Below are 21,201 nucleotides of genomic sequence, written 5' to 3'. Positions count from 1 at the left end.
AGCTGTAGCAGAATTTTATAGATCTGCCTTCTGTGAAAGTGTTTTTCGATCACAAGGCACTTGTCTCGTACTTCCTCTGGGCCTGAAGTTATTTCTTAATTTGTGTTTACGTCTTAAATTTATAGAATGCCATTCTATGCTAAATTTTAGACTGGCAGCATACCAGGTTTTATCGGTTTAACTCCCCACATGGCTTCATATTTATTCCTAGAGTAGAATATAAACTGTCAGTTGTACAGTTTCTTTGCCTCATAGACAACCGTGTTAATTTTTTCACATTTTGAAATAGTCATGAAATTTAGTGTCCTTCATTTCGGTGTAAGCTACACAAGAAACTCTCTCTTTTTTTTTGTTGCAAGTAATTTGTATTCCATCCTAGTAGCTTTTTGCAGTGATGTGTAGATGTAAACGTGTTGGAAATGCTACATAACAACATTGCAGAGCACGAATTAAAAAAAAATCTGTCAAAAATTTTATGGTACTTCGAGCTGTGGAGTCTAATTTTGAAATGACTCAAAAGCCAAGAACTGCTTCCTTATTTGCATCCTTTATCTGTGTAGGATATGAAAAACAATTGCTCTCAGTACAATTCAGTATGTCCTCTCAACAACATGCCGCACGGCTACACATGGTCACGTGATGCCCCACCAGAAATACGACGAAAAGCGTATGAGCAGAGCAAGCACCACAAGCACGGGCTGGCTACGTCATCGTAGCTGCGCATGCGCAGTACAGCCTGTTGTCTGGCGCATTCTGGTAACTGCTCAAACGAACCTAGTGACTCCAGTCTTAGACCCCGGTGATATTACAGAGACGATACTTACTGGAGCGAACAAATATTTAAGTACTTCTTCGGAAACAGCCGCTGGCCATCACGAATGACAAATAACATGTCAGAAAGAATAACATAATACAGTTGAATATAATAATTATTATCGTCATCATTTGTCAGGAGATTGTCAAAATATGTGAATATATCACAGTAACTGCTAATATTTACAAAATTAATACACTGTCAGAATAAAACACAGTTACGCACTTTTAATAAATTTATCATACACAGAATACCCGATCTTGACTGTTGCAACCAAGTGCTGTCAAAACTGAAATACAGCAGAATTTTTACCTAAGCTGGTCCATCAGTCTCTGTTACGATATTCATCTACAGAGTAGAAGGAGGGGTCAATGGAAGCGTCTGCTTCGACGTAAAGGTGTTGTGGTGTGTGAATGTCATTACGGCACGTGTGTGTGTGTGTGGGGGGGGGGGGGGGGCTGCCGATCTAGTTTGCAGTGCCGGAATTTGCTGGTGGTAATTAATTTTTTTTTTCTAGCTGTGATGTTTTGTGTATTTATGAAGTATTGAATGTGATTTAATTTATGTAGGGATGATTGATTTGTTGACTTTTGGGATTGTGGTTTTATTTTTCGCAGTTGTAGGTGTTGGTTTTTCGGCATCAGTAGCTGTGGTGGACCTATATAGGTCACCGGAAATGACCGATTCCCATTTTCATAGTTGTATGTGTTGATGTTTTACTATCGTCAACTGAGGTCGACCTATGTAGGTCAAGGGAACTGTCCGATTCTAATTTTCATACTTTTAGTTGTGGGTATTGGTGTTTTGGTATGGTCACCTATGGTTGACCTATATTGTTCAAGGGAAGTGTCCGATTCCTGCAGATTTTTGTTGGTGTAGCAGAATGCTGTATTTTTTCCTTTTTGTTCTTCATTTTGTGTTTTGGGATCATAGTGTGTTTTTTTTACTAGCTTATCTTCACCCTAAAACCCCCAACTTCCCGCAGTTGTCCCGTTGGTTTGATTGTATTTTTGGTGGGAGATGTTATTGAATGTAGTCAATTACAGTCATTGGAAAAGGAATGGACAAGGTACAGGGACACAGTACTAGAAGTGGCTAAAGAATGTCTTGGAACAGTAGTGTGTAAAAGTAGGATGAAGCAAACAGCTTGGTGGAATGATACAGTCAAGGCAGCCTGTAAAAGGAAAAAGAAGGCGTATCAAAAATGGCTACATACCAGAACCCAGGTAGACAGAGAAAGTTATGTTGAAGAAAGAAACAAAGCCAAACAGATAATTGCAGCATCCAAGAAGAAATCGTGGGAAGACTTTGGAAACAGGTTGGAGACTATGGGTCAAGCTGCTGGAAAACCATTCTGGAGTGTAATTAGCAGTATTCGAAAGGGAGGTAAGAAGGAAATGACAAGTATTTTGGACAGGTCAGGAAAACTGCTGGTGAATCCTGTGGATGCCTTGGGCAGATGGAGGGAATATTTTGAAGAGTTGCTCAATGTAGGTGAAAATGCGATCAGTAATGTTTCAGATTTCGAGGTAGAATGGGATAGGAATGATGATGGAAATAGGATCACATTTGAGGAAGTGGAAAAAATGGTCAATAGATTGCAGTGCAATAAAGCGGCTGGGGTGGATGAAATTAAGTCGGAACTCATCAAATACAGTGGAATGTCAGGTCTTAAATGGCTACACAGGATAATTGAAATGGCCTGGGAGTCGGGACAGGTTCCATCAGACTGGACAAAAGCAGTTATCACACCAATCTTTAAACATGGAAACAGAAAAGATTGTAACAACTACAGAGGTATCTCTTTAATCAGCGTTGTGGGTAAAATCTTCTCAGGTATTGTTGAAAGGAAAGTGCGAGTATTAGTTGAGGACCGATTGGATGAAAATCAGTGTGGGTTTAGGCCTCTTAGAGGTTGTCAGGACCAGATCTTTAGCTTACGGCAAATAATGGAGAAGTGTTATGACTGGAACAGGGAATTGTATCTATGCTTTATAGATCTAGAAAAGGCATATGATCGGGTTCCTAGGAGGAAGTTATTGTCTGTTCTACATGATTATGGAATAGGAGGCAAACTTTTGCAAGCAATTAAAGGTCTTTACATGGATAGTCAGGCGGCAGTTAGAGTTGACGGTAAATTGAGTTCATGGTTCAGAGTAGTTTCAGGGGTAAGACAAGGCTGCAACCTGTCTCCACTGTTGTTCATATTATTTATGGATCATATGTTGAAAACAATAGACTGGCTGGGTGAGATTAAGATATGTGAACACAAAATAAGCAGTCTTGCATATGCGGATGACTTAGTTGTGATGGCAGATTCGATTGAAAGTTTGCAAAGTAATATTTCAGAGCTAGATCAGAAATGTAAGGACTATGGTATGAAGATTAGCATCTCCAAAACGAAAGTAATGTCAGTGGGAAAGAAATATAAACGGATTGAGTGCCAAATAGGAGGAACAAAGTTAGAACAGGTGGACGGTTTCAAGTACTTAGGATGCATATTCTCACAGCATTGCAACATAGTGAAAGAACTGGAAGCGAGGTGTAGCAAAGCTAATGCAGTGAGCGCTCAGCTACGATCTACTCTCTTCTGCAAGAAGGAAGTCAGTACCAAGACTAAGTTATCTGTGCACCGTTCAATCTTTCGACCAACTTTGTTGTATGGGAGCGAAAGCTGGGTGGATTCAGGTTACCTTATCAACAAGGTTGAGGTTAGGATATGAAAGTAGCTAGGATGATTGCAGGTACTAGTAGATGGGAACAATGGCAGGAGGGTGTCCACAATGAGGAAATCAAAGAAAAACTGGGAATGAACTCTATAGATGTAGCAGTCAGGGCGAACAGACTTAGATGGTGGGGTCATGTTACACGCATGGGAGAAGCAAGGTTACCCAAGAGACTCATGGATTCAGCAGTAGAGGGTAGGAGGAGTCGGGGCAGACCGAGGAGAAGGTACCTGGATTCGGTTAAGAATGATTTTGAAGTAATAGGTTTAACATCAGAAGAGGCACCAATGTTAGCACTGAATAGGGGATCATGGAGGAACTGTATAAGGGGGGCTATGCTCCAGACTGAACGCTGAAAGGCATAATCAGTCTTAAATGATGATGATGTTATTGTATTATTTATATGTATCTTCGTGTTTGTTGTCATGTGTATGTAGTGACGTCATAGACACACTTAAAATAGCCATTTCCGGCATACTGATGACGGGTGGAATCAGATACTTCTGTATCAAATAGTCTTTAAAACACTCTGTAAACCGTGCTTTATCTGAAACCAAGATTTTAATGGTTGCTGACTTGCTGGCAGTTTATTGAAAATGCATGTTCCTGAATATTGGACCCCTTTTGGACCAAGGTAAGTGATTTTAGGTCTTTATGTAGATTGCTGTTCCCATTTCTAGTACTGATATTATGTATTGAGCTGTTGGTTGGAAATACTTGTAACAAATTTCATTAAGGAATAAATATACTAGGAAGCAGTGGTTAGAATAGAAAGTTCCTTGAACAGGTTCCTACATGATGTTCTTGAATTTATACCACAAACGATTTTTAGTACACGCTTTTACATGCGAAAAACTTTTGCTTTGCTCCCTTATGAAATGATAGTGAAAAAATGTGGTATGCCCTTCCCAACTGAATTTATCATCGAGTTGTAGTCCCAGAAATGTAACACTGTCAACCTTTTCGATCTGCATGTCTTCATATGTTATAAACATGCTGTAGCTGGAGAAATCGAGCAGTTTCCAAATCTGACATAAAACTTGGATTAGCGTACTCACACTTTCCCCAATAGGACTAGCTTTTACAGCACAGGAGTAAACGAATCTGTCACATTAGGTATATTTTTTGTTGTATTACACGGCTGTACACTTTATTCTAGTGGTGGGCAGGAAATCGCGTATCTGTTAGAAATCACAGTGACTGAGAAGTCACAGATATCACAGTAGCAACTTTACAGAATCTAACTGCGATTTCAGTCACAGTTAGCAGTCGCAATAAGTATTTCACATTCAAAGACGTGAGCCATCTATTGGTCGAATTTAGCACTGCTTTCTGCGATTTCAGTGACAAGTCGCAACTAAGAGTCGCAAGTAGCATCTAAAAAGCGCGGTTAACAGTGGCATCTGTTGGCCAAAGTTCGTACTACGTCCATCTCTGCGGTACGCTATGGAGTCCAACTGCGATTTCCGTGACAAGTCGCAACTAAGAGTCGCAAGTAGCAACTAGAAAGCGCGGTTAACAGTGCCATCTGTGGGTCAAAGTTCGTACTACGCCCATCTCTGCGATACACTATTGAGTCCAACTGCGATTTCCGTGACAAATCGCAACTAAGAGTCGCAAGTAGCAACTAAAAAGCGCAGTTAGCACTCCCATCTGTTGAGCAAAGTTCATACTACGCTATTCGCTACCGAGTCAAACTGCGATTTCTGTGACAAGTCGCAACTAAGAGTCGCAAGTAGCAACTAAAAAGCGCAGTTAACATACTTTTCCTAGTGTCATCTGTTGACCAACGTACGTACTTCGTTATGAGAGCGTTGTGCCTCACGAGATCGATGTGCTGTGTGTGCATATGAAGGGCTTATTTCAATAGTGGTACAAGTCCATTTTTGTTCATTTTGAGATACAGAGTCGTAAAGTTAAATGAGCACTGAAAAATCTGCAGTTGAGATACCAGAAATATTCAAGCATATGGCTTCTTGCTAGAGATGAACCTTTATTTATGTTTGTTTGGATCACTAATTTCAGAAGCATTATAGACAGAAAAGTGGAGGTAATGGACTTGTACCACTATCGAAATAAGCCTTTCATATTATATGACGACATGCACATTCAGCATCAGTTATGGTTGGTCAAATACTGCTGTGACTCTGAATGTATTATATTAATAAGAAGCAACATTGCTCTTTTCTCCTGAAAATATCAAGTAACGTTTGATTCTGCTTCCAATATGACAGTTTTGGTTAATACTATGCATGCCTACAGGACTTTGCAATGTTAACACAGCAGAACTCAGACATCTGTATAAGTTTAGAGAAATGAAAACAGTCATATGAATGCCTCACTTTTGTTCCGACACAGTTCAAGACTCGGGAGAAAAGTTTTACACCTGGTGTTCTACATGGCAACTTCACACACAAGAACTTTTTGTCGACACTACTACCACCTACATAAGTAAGCTTTTCCTGTGTTACTTTCAAGTAATGCACTTAAGCTATTCCTGATTTAACTGGAAGATCTGTACTTCCCACTTTCATATCAACAGCCTCAAAATGCATATTGTAGACTTCGGGATATGTTACAGGTCAGTGTCACACCAAGATTGTGGAGAAAGGGGGGGGGGGGGGGGGCGGCGGCATGTCGCTCTCCAACAAGTGTTTACCAATAAGTAAGTGGCGGAAAATTATGGGTATAGGAAGGCTTAAACATGTGGAAAATGAGATTTTTATTATTCACTCACTGTATTTGACATTTATTATTCCTTTAAAATCGCACAACAACTTCAATAAAACACAGTTTAATCATTCACACACTTATTTCACAATTATTTCACTTTTAAACTGCAAATCCTCTAAGAGCTGTCTTGAATCTTCACGAGTCCCTCCCAACAGCCTTGATGTGGATAGATACGTACAGCAACTAGTAATCAGAGTCAGAACTGTGTCTGCAAAAACACAAGGATTATTAAACAATTTTTGCTGTCATTAATTACTAGCAATATAATTGACAGTGTAGATTGCTAATATTTGCTATAATGAATATCACATTTGCAAGAACGATCTCACTGAAGTAATTAAGTCCATCGAAACGCTTAGAAACTAGCCTCTCGTCTGACGAAAACGGTCTAAAGATGCAGTGGCAATTTCTTCAGATCTCTTGACAATGATATTTTGAGTTATCACTTTACTGAGTGACTGAAATGTAGTTCAGGTACCTGTGAACATAACAATATGTTAGAATTCATTTTCTAAATACGGACTATTACGGTACTGTACAGCTACTTACATATTAATTACACTATTAATATTTTCACAGTTGTTTATTTAATACAAAATTAAAGCCAACGGAAGAAAAAACGTAAAACATACTTGCCAATGACAGGTTTGTTGCGATGCAATTTTCTGTGTTGACAGATGTAACTTTTTCATACAGTGGTAAGTCGCAGAAATCGCAGAAGTAGCAGAAGTCACAGAAATGGCAGAAGTAGCAGAAGTCGCAAAAATCGCAGAAGTAGCAGATATCGCAGAAGTCACAGAAGTAGCAGAAATCGCAGAAGTCACAGAAGTAGCAGAAGTCGCAGAAATCGCGGAAGTAGCAGAAATCGCAGAAATAGCAGTGGCGGAGGGATACACGACCTATGTTCCTTAACTGCGACTCTTAACTGCGACAAATCGCAGTTAAGAATAACAGATACTGGAAAGTAGCATTCACAGAAATCACTGATATCGGAAAATCGCAGTTTAGCCCATCACTACTTTATTCTATTATGTGAGAAGCACAAGAAATTAAGCTTCGAATTTAACCTACAGTACTCAGTTTACATATTTCATATTTAAAAACGCACATTGTTAACATTTTACTTAAACAGTGCTGTGGCGAAGTTCCGCGTACTTTCTGTCGCAGCTGCGAAGATAATATTTCTAATAGCGACCGATAACCTACAAACATATAATATGAAACACTAATAATCGTTCTAACATCAACTAAAATGTACCCGGAGTTAATAAGGGTAATGACACGATTCATACGACATTCCTGCCATTTCACACTACTCGCTGTTATACTGATAACTAAACTGATGGATTCCAATTATATCGTTATTTAACTGTAGCCCCTCGGAGTATTCGGTATTCGCTAGCGAAAAATAACTTGGCAGTTATTAATAACCGTTAATGATAACGGTTAATAATAATAATAATAATAATAATAATAATAATAATAATAATAATTTTATTGTCATTCGGCCATTACAGCAATAGACAACGTCATCATATACATACTAAAATACAATTAATAGTTTGAAAGAAACAACAGGTTTCTTGTTAACATTATAGTATTATATTACAGTTGATAAATTCTCTTATGTCATCGAATGGGTGGAGGACTAGCCAGTCATGAATTGTTTGTTTGAATAATAGTTCAGGTAATTCTTGAACAGATTGAGGAAGATTATTAAATAATTTGTACCCCATGATTTCGTAGCTGTTGAGTGACTTTGACAACCTGTGGTAAGGAATATAGAGGCACCTATTCCTTCTTGTATTGTGGCTGTGTACATTTTCTCTGGTTTTTGTTTCTGGTAATTTCTTCTTCGTATAAATTAGAACATAGTATATGTACAAGTTTAACACAGTCATGATTTTCTGTTCACAGAACAATGGTTTACAGTGTGCCTTATATGCAGAACCAGTAATTATCCTAATAGCTTTTTTTTGCAGTATTAATATGTCATGTACACAGCTAGAGTTCCCCCACAAAATAATTCCATATGTTATTATACTCGGAAAGAATGAAAAATAGGATGTTCTAACATATTTTTCAGGAACACAATCCATAAGGCCGGTATTACACTATCAAATTTCTTTGTTAAAGATCTGATCAAAGATGTGATCAAATATCCGTCAAATATATTTTACAAAGATCTTTGACGTAGCGCTAGAAGGGGTATTACACTGTCATCAAATTTTTCGTCAAAGTTCAAGATGGCTGACAACTTGTTATTAACCGTAGCAGTTGCATGTACCGCAATTGCATTGTGTGCACACGCGGAAAAGAAGTGGAGAAAAAAAAGGAACCATACATACCAGGTTGACAGTCTTAAATTCCTGTGATTACAACTTGATAATAAAATCAATTGGGAGGAGCACAGCACAGAACTGTAGAAACGCCTTAACAAATCTGTATTTGCATTTCGAGTGTTAGCAGACATGGACAACATAAAAATGAAACAGGGTGGCACACTTTGCCTACTTTCATTCCATAATGTCATATGGTATAGTATTTCGGGGTAAATCTTCAAGTCAGACAAAAGTTTTCAGAGTCCAAAAGCATGTAGTACGTATTATTTGTCCTGCAGAAACCTCTTCAAAGAACTGGGTATACTAACTACTGCCTCTCAGTATACTCCTTAATGAAATTTGTCCTAAACAATATTTCCCAACAAACAACTCAGTTCATACATACAATACCAAGAACAAAAATGATCTGCACAAGGACTTACAAGCACTTTAGTTCAGAAAGGGGTCCACTACTCAGGAAAACTCATCTTCAATCATTTGCCAGCAAACATAAAAAATTTAGTTACAAATAAAGATCAGTTTAAAAGGGGCCTGAAAGACTTACTAGTGGCCAACTCCTCCTGCTCCATTGACGAAATTTTTAATACAAACAAATGATGTATTGTATTTATTCATACTATTAGTATTGTTATTTCAGCTTAAAAAAATTGACATGTTCCACATCCACGAGGATCACCTCAGCACGGATCTATTGAACGAAAAACTAATCTAATCTTGGTGAAGCCGTGGGTTTTACGACGACACGATAAAAGCATTCGATAAAACTTGTTACGTGAGTTTACAGTGGAAGACGTCAAGTCGTACATCAAATACTTAGTAATGGATGAGCATACATTACTGTATGTGCTCAGTGATGTGTATCCTCATATCACAACGCACAATATTCACTTAAGAACTGCCACATCTACAGAAGACAGGCTCACTGTAACACTCCGATCGCTTGCGACAGGAGAGGGTTAAGTTAGGTTAGGTCAGGTCTCCAAGTCTCTTAATCTATTTTTGTATTCAGGGTGCCTCACGTTGTAAAGTGCCTCATCAGCTTCATACATCTCTATTAATTTTGTAGTTGTCAGCACACACCAATTGTATTTACCAGCAATGTTTATAAAAACACTACAGACGACAGAAAGCTGCAGCGATGCTAGCGCTCCATGTGCCTAACATGTCACATTGCAGTGAACAGAAGACAAGCGATTTCTTTGTTCAAATTAGAGGTGGGCCAAACGGTTATTCTGGAGTAACCGTTATCACAGTTCCAGTTATTCTTTGATAACCGTTATCGTTAACGGTTATTAATAACTGCCAAGTTATTTTTGGCTAGCGAATACCGATAACTCCGACAGTTAAATAACGACATAGTTGGAATCCATCAGTTTAGTTATCAGTATAACTGCGAGTAGTGTGAAATAGCAGGAATGTCGTATGAATCGTGTCATAACCTCAGCTTATTAACTCCGGGTACATTTTAGTTGATGTTAGAACGATTATTAGTGTTTCAGATTATATGTATGTAGGTTATCGGTCGCTATTAGAAATATTATCCTCGCAGCTGCAACAGAAAGTACGCGGAACTTCGCCACAGCGCTGTTTAAGTAAAATGTTAACAACGTGCGTTTTTAAGTTTGAAGAAATATGTAAACTGAATACTTTAGGTTAAATTCGAAGCTTAATTTCTTGTGTTGTTTACTTAATAGAATAAGTGTACTGCCTTGTAATAAAACACAAAAATATACGTAATGTGAAAGATTCGTTTACTCCTCTACAAGATAGTCATATGGTTGAAAGTGTGAGTACGCTAGTTGGAAAACTGCTCGATTTCTCCAGCTGCAGCATGTGTATAACATAGGATGAATGGAAGCGTCTGATTCCACCCGTCTGCTTTGACCCGTGACGTAAGGCTCTGTAATCCCATAACATATAAAGACATGCAGATCGAAAAGATTGACAGTGTTAAATTTCTGGGATTATAACTCGATAGTAAATTCAGTTGGAGGGCTTACCACAGAATTGCTAAAGCTCCTAAACAAATCTGTATTTGCAGTGAGAATGGTGTCAGATGTAGGAGACACAAATGTAAAAAAGTTTACATACTTTTATTCTGTTATGTCATAAGGGATCATATTCTGGGGTAACTCATCAACGGAGCAAAAGTATTTAGCATGTAAAAGCATGTAGGCCTAATAAAAATCGTTTGTGGTATAAATTCAAGAACACCATGTAGAAACCTGTTCAAGGAACTTCATATTCTAACCACTGCTTTATAGTATATTTATTCTTTAATGAAATTTGTTGCAAGTATTTCCAACCAATAGCACAATACATAGTATCAATACTAGGAATAAGAACAGCTATCTACATAAAGATCTAAAATCACTTACCTTGGACCAGAAAGGGGTTCAACATTCAAGAACACACATTTTCAATAAACTGCCAGCAACCATTAAAAACTTTGTTTCAGATAAATCACGGTTTACTGAGAGTTTGAAAGACTTTTTGATAGGCAACTTCTACTTTATAGATGAATATCTTAACAGGGACTGTTAGACCAGCTTAAGTAAAAATTCTGCTACCAGCATATTTCAGTTTTGACAGCACTTGGTCACAATAGTCAAGATCAGGTATTCTGTGTGTGATAAATTTATTAAAAGTGCATAACTATGTTTTGTTCTGGCAGTATATTAATACTGTACATATTAGCAGCTCCAGTTTACTGCAATATATTCACATATTTTTACAATCTTGTGACAGATGATGATGGTGGTAAGTATTATATTCAAATGCTTTATGTTATACTTTGACATGTTGCATATCCATGAGAATCATCTCATTTTTGGGTCTCTGGGACAAAAACAAGTTAATCTAATCTACAGTGAGGGTTTTGATTTTGTGGTGGGAGAATGACTAATGCATATGTCCAAGCCTTCAGTTTGTTGTGTATCTGTCATGTTTGGCATTATTGTATACAGAATTCCAGTGCTGAATGATTGATTAACAACTCATAAGGCTTAATGTCTCAGATGTCATTACAATACCTTTTCACTCGTTTTATACAATTCTTCTTTGTATATACAGATTGTGAGAGTATGAATTAATGGTATTGTGTAGGTAATACAAATTTGCAGTAAGTTTTCAGAAATCTGATCTTGTCTGTTGCAGTAAAGTGCTGTCAAAACTGAAATAATACTTTTTACTTAAGTTACTCTACCAGTCCCTGTTAAGATATTCATCTATAGGAAATACAAAATTTCCTTTCCTGGGGAATGCTTTACCTGTGGATTCCACGTTTTGCTTTTTTTCTGTCTCACACGAGGCAATAACACGAATCCTTTTGAAACACTTCATCTGTCAATGCCAGCTGCCTGCTTTGATGTTTTTGCAGTTTAATATCATGACAGTTAACTGTCTGAATAGGTAAGACTAATTCATGAACAAGACAAGATGAGCACTCAAAATGAAGGGCTAAGTCTTGCATATAACAACCTCAACGTAGCAATGAGTGCACCTAACAGAGTTTTTCAGTGTTGCTTAACATAATAGAAAATGAACTGACTTGAGCTCTTTGAAAACAAAAAAGCATATTTTATTCAAAAACGTTCATGTAGTATGCACCAGTGCTAATAGGCCCAAATGTAAGTAAATATGTATCTGACGTGATTATTGTTGTAAGCATATTGTAATCATGCCAAATATACCTCCGTGAAATGCTTCAATTGCAATACCTATGTTTGAAGTGTACACTGTTCCCGCATAAAAGTGATATGCTCCAAACTATGTATAAAATGTTTCAAAGTCAATGGCCAAAAACTAATTAAACGAAAAAAAGCCTATTAGCAATGGATGTGTACAAATTGAGAAAACTCATTTTTCTCTCGCTAATGCCACAAAGCTAAGTCTCACCAAATTACATAAGTTTCTTTGTATTCAAGTTGACCTGATACAGCACTGGCACTTTTTCATCATGATGCTACCAAGCATTAGTGATGGGGTATACTTGGAGAAGATACTCAACTATGTTCCATTTTTAGATCACCGCCAATACTCAAGGCATTTCAGTAAGTTTAAAATCCCTAGAAAGTATTAACATGTTGCATACACACTACTACACTTCATAGCTTTCCATACTATGTATGAGACAGCAAGTGTTTGTGCTCACAGTAGTGCCACAAATTTTGACATTTCTTGAGAAGGTAGGAGATGATGATACATGTATCACTTGAGATGAGTTTCCTATCCTGCCTCAAAATTAAAATATATTCTTACAAGATTACTGCACAGCTGTTTACTTTCTGTATGTTCTATGTAAGACACCTATGTTCATGAGACAGTAATATCACCTCAACAAAGACATTACCATGCCACATGAGAGATTACCTTATTTGTACATAAAATATATCCTAAAATGGTAGTAAGTGCTCGTCTTTGACCTCATGGGTTTTTAACAAATTACTTAAGAGTACAGGGAACAAAAGGAAGATAAGTTAAAATAAAAAATGGTAACCAACACAAATGTATGTACATGTGAAATGATCAATTTTATTCTGACTTTTTCACAATGATATGGAACACTTAAAACATTGCAGCATTATAAAGAGAATGAATAAATAGTTAACATGTCAAGAGACTGAGCAGAAACTCAGATTGGACATGGCAGGTAATCTGCCATGGCCTATTCAGTGGAACCAACAAAAGTATTTGCCTAAAGGAATTTAGGGAACCCAAATAAAATGTAAATCAGGATGTTCAAACAGGCGAAGGATCCCAATGCACCTGAATGGAAATTCGGTGCCATAATCACTCTGCAATTTTCTCAGTAATTTAACATGTGACCACAAATACAAATGTATAAACTTTTTTTATTTCATCCAAGAATATCTCAACATAATACAACAAACATCAATAATTCAAAATATGGGTATACACACAATGTTTAAAGGATCTCTTTAAGGATGGGACAGGTGGTCAGCCGTGGCCTTGATGAAGGAACTATCCCGGCATTTGCCTTAGCGATCCAGGATGGCCAGACAGTGCGAACCCCATCCTCCCGAATATGAGGTCAGTGCTGTTAATAGCTACACTGCCTCATTCGGTTGTTACCTATTATACAATGTTCTGATTTACATGAAAATAGATCTTACAACTAGCAAAAATAATGATTAAATATATACACAATTACACTTTAACATTTTTCTTTATCACTTTACACAAACAGACCACACAACACTTTGTTCACGGAACTTCAATAAACTGCCAGAGGCTGCTTCAGCAGTTGCTGCATATATGAGTAGTTATCTGAAACAGAAGAACAGGAAACAAACAGCAGAAATATCCTTGTCTAAAGACACTTTATAAACAACATAAAAACTTGCAGCAACTACTTAGCTGACTCATATTAGTAGTAAACATATTCACTTAAGGCATGTCTAGCAATTAGTTTAATATGTTCTTCAAACTTCTATATGTATGCTGATAACACTACACTGTAGAGTGTGACCACAATGAAACTAAAAATGTAAGGGATATCTTCTACACAAATTCTGGGATGTTAACATCTGAATAGCTGTTCTCTGCAAAACACTGTTTTTTATAGTTGGAGGGTCCAGCATGTGAAGCAAGATACTGAAACTTGTTAAAGACTTACTGAAATTTATCTTTTGATGCAGTTTTAGATTTGAAGTTAACATTTAAATACCTCAGACAATGACTGACTTTTTCAGTAAACAAAATGTCCATGAAAGCATATAATAATAATTCCATGTCCCACAATGTAATTTTATTTTTTAAAGAGTGGAGCCCCTCCACACTGCCACTAGCAAAAGTTCTACAATCACCTCTGCAGTGATTAGTTTTTTAATCAATACAGGTCCATCAGGAGATAGAAAATGGATGAAAAATGTAACAAGAATTGAGATTTTAAGGGCAGAGGGCAAAACATGTCATGTCAAGCACCAAGGGGAAAAAATCCTCCACAACTGTTGGACAGGTAGTAAGAGCAGTAGCGGATTTCTTGCTGTCTGCAGAAGATCATGCAAGGGTAGGTCACATTAGTAAGCGGGTACCATGCAGTTTGATACTAGTGTTATAACCACCTGCACATCAGTACAAATGCATGTTGGAGCACATCAGGCTACAGTGGGGAAGGCCAGTTGCACCCTTTCTGTACTCCAACCTACTTACATTTAATGCCCGATTTAATAAAAATTATACTCTTCCATTTCTGGCACCCTTTCTAGAATACAAACTAGCAAACTTATGAGAATTTGTTGTGTTCCACCACAAAGATAGGAAAACTTCCGTGTTTTGCAAATGAAATTTAGTATTGAGCACAAGATGTTTCACCAATTCACGTTTGACATTTTCAGTGGTTTTCCTTTCGGTCCTATTCAAGAAACCATTTCTTCCAGTAAATATTTCTCAGCAGGTAACCTATACTGCAAGTTTGCAAAGGCTGAAGTGTTGTTATCATAACAATAAAACAATTTCAGTTAACATCTGAGGAAAATAGCAGCATATATTAACAATAATATACGGACTGGTGTTAACAAACTGATGTCAGTATCATTCTAAGAAACTTGAAATTCAAAATAATTGAATGTCAGAATGGGTGCTACAGCTACCAATTTTTAAGTAAAGCAGAAAACAAAATGCTACTGTACTTACAAACTTTGAGGTGCCACATGCCTTGACACAGGCTACCAATAACCCACAAGTATTTTTGACATCTCATGCCTCACAGGTACTTAACTGGATTGCAATCTGATGATTGCTGCTATCAACATGAAAGATAATATAGTTGTATCCAGTGACCAAATTTCAAAGCCGATACTGAAATTAAGTTCTAAGTTACAAATTCCAGTATTTACATATACATCACTGGTAATCCATTCACGTGTCATAACATTAAACTCAGTGCAAATGTACCTCCATTTTAAGCGAAAGGTCAAGTTTGCCATTGTATGCAAAACACTATTACTTTATACTTCAAGTTTGCCTCTATAGGACTGTGTAACATTTGCTGCTGCTGGAAGACTATCGGAGCCATAACTGGAACAAAGAGCTCTGAGTTACCACCTGCCAATATAAACAAACTGAAGGTGAAATATGTCATATGTATCCAAACCACTACCACATTATTCTTCAAGCTTCTCGCATTATGGCTGTGTGACGGCGGCTGCTGCTGCTGCTGACTTCTGGAGCTGTAACAGAAACAAAGAGCTTTGAGTTACCATTTCCCAGTATACTCTTAAGGACTGTAACTGTACCTTCATTTTAAGTGAAAGGTGAAATTTCCCACACATTTATCCAAACCACTAGTACCTTATTCTTCAAGTTTCCCATTTTATAACTGTGTGACATCTGCTGCTGGTGACTGACTTCCGGAGCTATAACTGGAACAAAGTGCTCTGACTTACTGACCGACAATATACATTAAACACTTCAACACAAAACCACTAGCACTCTTTTAATGTAGCATAACAAATATATGCTATGCCCTACAGTTATATCTCCATTTTAAGGGGGAGTTCAAATCTGCCAAAAATGTACCCAAACTAGAATTACCTTACTGTTATAATATCCCAAGTATTAAACGGAGACTCATCTGCTGGTGTTGGTGTGCCTCTCGCTCCTCTTCCACACTACTGGTGCCAAGGATCACCTCTACAGGAAGGGTTTCACCTACAGAAAAATAGGTTTCATATCAGCATAAGCACAATAGAAATGATGCCATATTATTTTTGGTGATATATATTACAATGTTTGCGTACAGTATTCTACATGGTACTTGCAGCTTGAATATTTACTTCAAACAAGTTGACAATTGACTCAGTTTTAGTAATGACTATAGCTTCAAGTTTCTTCTTTAATCCTAGCAACACCAACACATTTTCAATAATGTGTATTGGGGGGAAGGGAGGGTACTGTATTTCCACCCTAAAAAAATATCTTAATTGTTGTTGACATATATTTTAAACAAATACTGATGTATAAGTAGGGCCCTGAACTTCAAAATATTCAATATGACTGTCACTGTGGAAAGTCACATGTACTATTAACGTGTCAAATTTTTGGGTTAAGTTTAACCACAAAATTTAAAACATTTATGGAATTCAGTTGAAGACTCCATTAAAAACAATTTTCCTTTTCAAAATTTTAAAATATGAAACAGTATCTAATTCCCCCCCCTCACGGCATCGTCAGGGTTAAAAATAAATGATACACAGGAATGAGCACTGATACAATCTGCTATCCGATTAGTTACTAATAATTGCGAGACGACAGTTCATATATCACACAGTGGCATTTTATTAGACTATCGTTATTACACCTGCAACAATAACTTCCAATTAAATAATTAAGTATTCCGGCACCATATGCAACATAATTTAATGTTTGAAAATGTCAAGGTGTGCGGTGGTATCGACAGCTTAAGTAGTCACGACAAATGAAAACTTGCGTGTAAAAATGCACAAAGCACCACACTGTATAGTATGCTCTTATTTTAAAAAAATTAATAAAATAAAACATAAATGATTATGCATGCACTGAAATAACCGTAATTGCAATAAATATATTTTTTTCATTACTCACCCAAATCTAGCTCCGAAGGTCTTTGTGAAGAGAAATTCACAATTAAATGTGATTTCTGAAGATGTTTTTTTAAATTCGTCGTCGTCGATTTGTACGATAATTTCTTACCGCACAAAGTACATTTCGCAAACTCTCGATCAAGAGTTTCGAAATATGACCACATTTCGCTTGTCCTCGACCTCTTCATGTTGGTAACTATTGGTAGTAATATCAACAACACAAAGAAAAACAAGAACGCGGAACGAAAGTCAATGCCCTGTAACGCAACCAAAGGCCGGAAAAATACCCCTCTCCCCGATGGCCCTCCATCGTTTCCGTAGCAGTACGAAAATATTTGTTCGCTCCAGTTACTATCCTCTCTGGAAATATCACCTGGAACTACGACCTTTAACTGGAGTCACCGAGTCAGGAACGTCTACACACACAGTTATTCCGTTACCAGCTTCCAGGTTACCTGTGGTGGTAGCCCGATAACTGCCAGAGAACTAGAACTACGAGCCAATAACGATAACTGCCAGAGGAGAATACCGGTCTCTGACAGTTATTTCCATAGTCGCTCGAATTCCTTAGTAACTTTCCTTGTACTACGCGTCCAAGCTAAATTAACACGTAAGGCGGTGGCTCAAGGGATCGACTGTACTTGTTAATGCCTGTACTGCAGCTCCTATCAGCCACGGCTCGGACATTAACTTTATTTAATTGTTTATGCTATAAGTAACGAAGGCCCACGAAATAGTACACAGTTCTTATCAACAGATGGCGCGCAGTCTCACAGTTATTCCCGTGGTCTATAGAACGCCTTCCAAATGCACAGTACGATCTTCGGTCAACAGATGGCGCGAGGCACTGTTGACACTAAACAGTTATTGAAATAACTGCCAGAATCAGAGGAACGGTTATCGCAGTAACCGTTACTTCTCAATAACCGGTTATTTCTATCAGTTACGTTATTTTTTTGCCACCTCTAGTTCAAATCTACAGCGAGGCCCTAGATTTGACAAATATTGGATGACATTTGACAAAGTTCCTATTACACCATCAAATATCTTTGACAAAGAAATTTGATAGTGTAAAACCGGCCTTATCAAAGAATAGCTGGAACTGTGATAACGGTTACTCCAAAATAACCGTTTGGCCCACCTCTACTTACTGCATAAGTGCCTATTCGTTGTTAGCACACTTAACCTCTTTTAAGAAATAAACAAAACAACTACTCACTCTTGAACTTGAAGGAGGAGTGAAGTTATCTCTGCGAATACTTGACAACCATTTCTTCTTCGTTGCTTCATCCTCCGGAAATTTAAACACTGTTACTTTTGGTCCACCGTCGTAATTTCCTCTACAATTCGGCACACAACAACGATACGGCATTTTGCAGGCAACGAAATTTTCACAGGCAAGAAAAACACATCACCAGTTTAGTGCACAGAAACTAAACAACCAAATAACGTACACTAACGCAGGAACACCAATCACTATAATAGTAAACTGACGTGAAACTCGCCGAACGACTATTCACAAACACTGTTCCGTGAAACTTTTGAAGAAGGGACCATGTGTGTAGCCATCTTGTGACGTCACGCACTACGTAGACACTAGACAGTAGACACTAGTGATGGGCTAAACTGCGATTTTCCGATATCAGTGATTTCTGTGAATGCTACTTTTCAGTATCTGCTATTCTTAACTGCGATTTGTCGCAGTTAAGAGTCGCAGTTAAGGAATATAGGTCGTGTATCCCTCCGCCACTGCTATTTCTGCGATTTCTGCTACTTCCGCGATTTCTGCTACTTCTGTGACTTCTGCTACTTCTGCGATTTCTGTGACTTCTGCTACTTCTGCGATTTCTGTGACTCCTGCTACTTCTGCGATTTCTGCGACTTACTACTGTATGAAAAAGTTACATCTGTCAACACGGAAAATTGCATCGCAACAAACCTGTCATTGGCAAGTATGTTTTACGTTTTTTCTTCCGTTGGCTTTAATTTTGTATTAAAGAAACAACTGTGAAAATATTAATAGTGTAATTAATATGTAAGTAGCCGTACAGTACCGTAATAGTTCGTATTTAGAAAATGAATTCTAACATATTGTTATGTTCACAGGTACCTGAACTACATTTCAGTCACTCAGTAAAGTGATAACTCAAAATATCATTGTCAACAGATCTGAAGAAATTGCCACTGCATCTTTAGACCGTTTTCGTCAGACGATAGGTTAGTTTCTAAGCGTTTCGATGGACTTAATTACTTCAGTGAGATCGTTCTTGCAAATGTGATATTCATTATAGCAAATATTAGCAATCTACTCTGTCAATTATACTTCTAGTAATTAATGACAGCAAAAATTGTTTAATAATCCTTGTGTTTTTGCAGACACAGTTCTGACTCTGATTACTGGTTGCTGTACGTATCTATCCACATCAAGGCTGTTGGGAGGGACTCGTGAAGATTCAAGACAGCTCTTAGAGGATTTGCAGTTTAAAAGTGAAACAATTGTGAAATAAGTGTGTTAATGATTAAGCTGTGTTTTATCGAAGTTGTTGTGCGATTTTAAAGGAATAATAAATGTCAAATACAGTGAGTGAATAATAAAAATCTCATTTTCCACATGTTTAAGCTGTCCTATACCCATAATTTTCCGCCACTTACTTATTGGTAAACACTTGTTGGAGAGCGACATGCCCCCCCCCCCCGACCCCTTTCTCCGCAATCTTGGTGTGACACTGACCTGTAACATATCCCGAAGTCTACAATATGCATTTTGAGGCTGTTGATATGAAAGTGGGAAGTACAGATCTTCCAGTTAAATCAGGAATAGCTTAAGTGCATTACTTGAAAGTAACACAGGAAAAGCTTACTTATGTAGGTGGTAGTAGTGTCGGCAAAAAGTTCTTGTGTGTGAAGTTGCCATGTAGAACACCAGGTGTAAAACTTTTCTCCCGAGTCTTGAACTGTGTCGTAACAAAAGTGAGGCATTCATATGACTGTTTTCATTTCTCTACACTTATACAGATGTCTGAGTTCTGCTGTGTTAACATTGCAAAGTCCTGTAGGCATGTGGAGTATTAACCAAAACTGTCATATTGGAAGCAGAATCAAACACATTTGTTACGTTACTTGATATTTTCAGGAGAAAACGGCAATGTTGCTTCTTATTAATATAATACATTCAGAGTCACAGCAGTATTTGACCAACCATAACTGATGCTGAATGTGCATGTCGTCATATAATATGAAAGGCTTATTTCAATAGTGGTACAAGTCCATTACCTCCACTTTTCTGTCTATAATGCTTCTGAAATTAGTGATCCAAACAAACATAAATAAAGGTTCATCTCTAGCAAGAAGCCATATGCTTGAATATTTCTGGTATCTCAACTGCAGATTTTTCAGCGCTCATGTAACTTTACGACTCTATATCTCAAAATTAACAAAAATGGACTTGTACCACTATTGAAATAAGCCCTTCATATGCACACACAGCACATCGATCTCGTGAGGCACAAGGCTCTCATAACGAAGTACGTACGTCGGTCAACAGATGACACTAGGAAAAGTATGTTAACTGCGCTTTTTAGTTGCTACTTGCGACTCTTAGTTGCGATTTGTCACAGAAATCGCAGTTTGACTCGGTAGCGAATAGCGTAGTATGAACTTTGCTCAACAGATGGCAGTGCTAACTGCGCTTTTTAGTTGCTACTTGCGACTCTTAGTTGCGACTTGTCACGGAAATCGCAGTTAGACTCCATAGCGTACTGCAGAGATGGACGTAGTACGAACTTCGGCCAACAGATGCCACTGTTAACCGCGCTTTTTAGTTGCTACTTGTGACTCTTAGTTGCGACTTGTCACTGAAATCGCAGAAAGCAGTGCTAAATTCGACCAATAGATGGCTCACGTCTTTGAATGTGAAATACTACTTGCGACTGCTAACTGTGACTGAAATCGCAGTTAGATTTTGTAAAGTTGCTACTGTGATATCTGTGACTTCTCAGTCA

The 21,201-nt window shown here is 37.7% G+C and overlaps 1 protein-coding gene and 1 long non-coding RNA gene across 7 annotated transcripts in view; one reads left to right on the top strand and one right to left on the bottom strand.

Moving 5' to 3' along the window:
* The window catches only part of LOC126194978 (medium-chain acyl-CoA ligase ACSF2, mitochondrial-like), a 452,087-nt gene that overhangs the window by 329,405 nt on the left and 101,481 nt on the right, over positions 1-21,201 (top strand). The gene's annotated exons all lie outside the window — the stretch shown is intronic.
* On the bottom strand, positions 13,912-18,772 carry LOC126194981 (uncharacterized). 5 transcript variants are annotated; one of them, XR_007538533.1, is made up of 6 exons: positions 17,202-17,878; positions 16,173-16,289; positions 15,930-16,000; positions 15,739-15,808; positions 15,534-15,656; positions 13,913-15,437 (listed from the first exon to the last, which is right to left on the bottom strand). It is a non-coding gene; the product is annotated as an uncharacterized LOC126194981 (long non-coding RNA). The 5 variants fall into 5 exon arrangements; XR_007538535.1 differs by lacking the exon at positions 17,202-17,878 and adding an exon at positions 18,420-18,772 and having other exon boundaries at positions 13,912-15,656; XR_007538537.1 differs by having other exon boundaries at positions 13,912-15,656; positions 15,742-15,808; positions 17,202-17,886.

The sequence above is a fragment of the Schistocerca nitens genome, chromosome 7 (assembly GCF_023898315.1).
Source record: "Schistocerca nitens isolate TAMUIC-IGC-003100 chromosome 7, iqSchNite1.1, whole genome shotgun sequence".
Classification (NCBI taxonomy): Eukaryota; Metazoa; Arthropoda; class Insecta; order Orthoptera; family Acrididae; genus Schistocerca; species Schistocerca nitens.
Note: the sequence above shows the minus strand (reverse complement) of the source record. Positions and strands in the feature narration are given on the sequence as shown.